The 4,688-nt window shown below is 53.5% G+C and overlaps 1 pseudogene; it reads left to right on the top strand.

Moving 5' to 3' along the window:
• The first annotated feature begins 2,075 nt into the window (after nt 1–2,075).
• Nucleotides 2,076–4,688, top strand: part of LOC101563307 — a 15,305-nt pseudogene continuing 12,692 nt past the window's right edge.

Genomic DNA, 4,688 nt, shown 5'->3' with positions numbered 1-4,688 from the left:
CCATAACCAGAAGCAGATGGTACTGTGTGAGAGAGAGGATGTAAATCACAGCGGTCAGGAGACAGTGAAGTCTTTCCATCAAAAATGTGTCACTGGGGGCCGGGGAGATGGCTCAGTGGAATAAGCGCTTCTCTGGCAAGCGCAAGGGCCTGAGTTCAATCCCCGGTCCTGCAACAAACAAACAAACAAACAAACAAAAAAAAGTGTCACTGGTGTCACACTTGATCATTTTTAGTTGGAAATGATTTTGATGTTGAAAAATGCAGGAAGGTGCAAAGACTATAACAAACATCTATGCGCCTCCCACACTGAACTGCTGGCAGCGTCTCATTTCAAATATTTTTATGCCAGTGATACTTAAAAAATTGAGGATGAATTGGAGTCTGCATTTTTCTTCTTTCTCAGTTCATGTGTCCCCACCTCTTCCCGCTACCCTGCCACAGGCACTGGGAGTGTGCCTCTAGTGGGTTTCTTTTCCATCTATCTTATTTATTTATTTGATACAGTGTCTCATTATGCTGCTTGGACTCTTAGTGATCCTCCTGTCTCAGCCTCCCCAGCTCTGGGATTCCAGGCGTACACACCATGCCAGGGGTTCTGGGACTGGCACAGCATGCGGTACTGGGGATCAATCAAAGCCGGGTCCTTTTGCTTGCCAGGCAAGCGCTTAGCCTGCCAAGCTATCTCTCCAGTCCCTCTATCTATCTTTTATAATTGACAGAGTTGCTTTAAACAATAAGTAACAGGAGAAAATAAATTGATCTTGCTTTTCTAAATCCAGTTCCTCTTCTATAAGATACAAGAATGAAAAGCCCCCCCTCCAAAAAAAAAATCTCAATTTTAGGGATTAGAATCTTCCAGCAGGGACTAGAATCTTCTAGTTGGGACTAGAATCTTCCATTAGGGACTTTAGGAACTCTGGATTCTAATCTTCCTATAGGTGTCACCAAGGTGTGCCTTAGACCAGGGAGGTGACTTATAGAGTAGTGTTCTAATTTTAGTGGGATTCCACATATTGAGCACAGCTAGGACAATGACAGTATGGCTGGTCCCCCATACTCCTGGATTCTGTTGGATTAAAAAACCTCGGACTGAAAATATTTGAACAAAATATCATCTCTGTACTGCACATGTACGGACTTTTTCATGTCATTGTTCCCTAAAATATATGACATTTATATAGCAGTTACACCGTCTTGGGCATTGTTAGGTAGTTTAGAGATGGCTGAGAGTGCACACAAGGAAGTGTGTGGATCGGATGCAAACCTAAGCCCATTTATAGAAGGGACTTGAGATGTCACAGACTTTGGTCCCCACTGTGGGAGATGTCCCAGCAGCACTCTATACAACTGAGGGGTGACTGTGTGTTCACAGCTAAAGACATCATGGGACCTTCATATACATAATCCCACTGACTCTTTCCAGAAGCCTGGGAGAAAGGAGCCGCACCCCACTTTACTGGTGGGAAACAGTCCTGTGAGTCGAGGTGACGCGGCCATGGCTCAGCCAGCACCGGGCAGGCAGGGCTTGAACCGTGGGTGCCAGGCCGCAGGCCCCCTCCAAGCGCCCCTTCTCACTGCTGAGGACCTCCGCCCGGTGCTCTGCTTTCTTTCACTCACTCATCGTTTTTCCGAAAGATTTCTCCCCTCGGGGCAACTTTCCTATCACAAAAAGTCATTTGTGGGGGGAACTACCCGCTCGGGCACCCCCTCCTGTCCCTCTCGCGGGACAGGAGCTTTCTTTCTCTCAATAAATATATTCTGCTCATAAAAAAAAAAGAAGTAAAAATACAAATGGCAAAAAAAAAAAAAAAGTCATTTGTTTTGGAAAAGTTTGAGTAAAAACAGCTCTATATTTCTTGATTTTTCAGAAAACGGAAAAACATATGCTGTTCAGTTGTATTTCTAAGGGCTGCAACAACACAGCCATAAATTACTTCTCTGTTAATCGCACTAAATGTCATCCAGCAGTGTTTCCCAAAACTAAGTGGGAACGCGTCGAGGCAGGATGCTGACTGAGTTTCCAGCAGTTTTACTCTCCATGCGACATTCGCATTCTTTGCGTGGAGAAAGCAAATGCGCTTGCTAGTTCTCAACTTTCGGCGGCTTCTTCACCGTTTCTCGACCGGCAGCCCACCAGGTGTGGGGGGCGCGGAAGTGGACCAGGTTGGCCTCGGGTTTCTGACCTCCGGATCCCCCGGGACCGGCTGCACCAGCGACGCACGCACGGCGGCAGTGCGCAGCGCGGGGATCCCACCCGCTCACCCCGCAGCAGTGCGGCGCCACGGCCGGCCACCTCACGGAGCCCTGCGCTCGGCGGTCCGCGAGGGGACGGAGTCTCAGGAGCGGGACGCCCGGGTGACTGCGGCCTCCGCTCTGCACTCACTCCCCAGGGCGGCGCCGTGCTGCCTGCTGCGGGTGTGGCTCCGGCTTTGACGCGCCACCCGGAGCGCGCGCCCCACTCTCCGAGCCTCCTCCCTCCGGCTCTCCCGGACGCGATGCGAAAGCAGAGCTGAGGAGAGACCCCCAAGGACGCACGCCTTAGGTCAGCGTCATTCGGTGCGAGCGTTCCGGGGTCTCACGAAAGCCAAGCGCGGCGGCTTGGTCTAACGGCCCCCCAGTCTCGCGTCCACGTGGAAGGCGGCCCATCCTGGAGGCAGTGCGCGCACCGGCGGACCCTCTCACGGGCGTCCACAGCCCACTGGTGACTGCGCGGCGGGCGCCGGGTGGGGGCGGTCGCTCGGGGGCGGCCTTGAGCGACGCATCCTCCTTGCTGGCCCCTCTCGCCTCTCAGCTTCCGGCTGCTATGACGAAGCACGTTTCCTCCACCATGGCCTTTCCACGGGCTGTTTCTACCTTAGAGCCAACCAGCCTTGGGACCAGATGGCGAGTATTTTGTCCCTGCAGTGGGACACCCGAGTGTCCGCCTGCCCTCGCTTCCCCTCTCATCCCTTTTTCTGTCTCCCGCTCTCTCTCCTTGTCTCCCTCTCTTCTTTCTCCCTTCCCGTCCCTTCCTCCCTTTCTCCAGGCCCCGGGCTCTCTCATCCCTTCCGCCCACCCTGCCTGTTTTCTTCCCAGGGGCCTCTCGGATCCGTGGTGACTGCCTCCACTTTTATCTGCCATCCCGCCGCAAGCGCTGATAGTGAAGAACCAGACATCTGAGTGTCATTTCTGAACATTAGAAAGACAAAATTGCCTGGCCCTGCTCTGGGGTGGAGGCCAGGTCGGTAGGTCTGGTGCAGAGCTGCGATTTGAAGCCCCTCCTTCTGACCTGGGCAGGCACAGCATGAGCACAGAGCCCCGGCTGTGGTCCCTAGAGGCCCCTCTGAGGTGGCACGGTGTTTGAAGACGAAGGAGAACAGGTGGTGCGGAGTTGTCTCTCAAGCTTTCATGGAGACACGTGTGCTCTGGGGCACTCACGGTCACTCTTGTGTTCTGGCTTATGCGTCTCTCCAGCTTGTCTCGCTCTCCTATCAATGTCCCAACATGCAAAACCAACAGCCAGACCTCAAAGTTCCTTCTGTCTCTGCAGCCTCCTCCCTAACACAAAATAACGGCACAGCAGGGCTTTATCCACCCAGCTCTGGGCTGTTTCTGGACCCTTGTGTGGTGGGAAGTCTTGGGGGGATGAGGTGAGAATCCTGTGCCGCACACAGACCCATCCCAGGTTGTAGGGATCTCTGTTGGTCTCAGTCGGATTGGCTCTACCTGGGGAGAAACAGTGGCAGGAATGATAGGCAAGAAGACAAAAGCTGGGCGAGGTGGTCGCTGGTCTGCCTGGTAGGTGAGACTCATGTGCCAGCACACCGAAACCTATGTTTATTTATACTTGTGCAAAGTTAGTAATGTGACACAAGGTTGCCTAGTGACGAGTAGCTGTCCTTAACCAGTCAGGATGCTCATCTCAGGACTGAGGTAGCTTGTTTGCTTTAGGCGCTGAGGCCTAGTCCTGCCTACAGAACTTTGACTGATTTTCCATCTTCCGAGGCTCCAACATCAGGTCCTCTCTAGAGCTGGGCATCAGGAGATGGCGTGGCCCAGTGCCGTGTGACCCCACACCCCACTCCTCCCGCTGTACCCTTTGCTTACTAAGCAAGGAAACAGGTGAAGGGTGTTATATCCATAGGGACACCGCATGAGCCAGGCCAGCTCCCAAGGCTCCAGGGACAAAAGACCAGGGCTGGCAACACAGCAGGATTCGCATGTTTGCAAGGGGTTGTCCCTCCTCAGAGTGATCCTGCAGGCTCTCAGTGTCTCCATTGGGTTAGAAATCCAGACTTTGCTTAGAATTTGAAGACCTTGTTTATGCCTTTGCCGGCTGTGGGACGCTTGCCAGGGAACCTGTCATAGTTACCCAGGCCCTCTGAGCTGCAGGGCCCCCTCTGTGAGATGAAGATGAGGAGGCTGCTGTGTAGCTTGACAAGCTGGTGAAACGCTGTCGCAGGTGCAGGCCCCTTGCACGGTGCACACCATCCAGCCCGGCTCTGCAGACGTCTTCTCCACCCTCAGAGAGTCCGACTCTTGTCTGCACTCGCCATAGGCTCTGAGCTCCCCGACCACTTCCAGCCAGGGCCCAGGCCAAGGGCCTGTTTTTATGCCAGGCTCCTCTTAACTACCTGTGATATTGGCTGGTCTTTGGTGGCACTAGGGCTCAAAGCCCAGGGCTAGCCCACTGAGCTACACCAGGTG

Source organism: Octodon degus, unplaced genomic scaffold (genome assembly GCF_000260255.1).
Source record: "Octodon degus isolate 3935 unplaced genomic scaffold, OctDeg1.0 scaffold00004, whole genome shotgun sequence".
NCBI classification, from domain to species: Eukaryota; Metazoa; Chordata; class Mammalia; order Rodentia; family Octodontidae; genus Octodon; species Octodon degus.
Note: the sequence above shows the minus strand (reverse complement) of the source record. Positions and strands in the feature narration are given on the sequence as shown.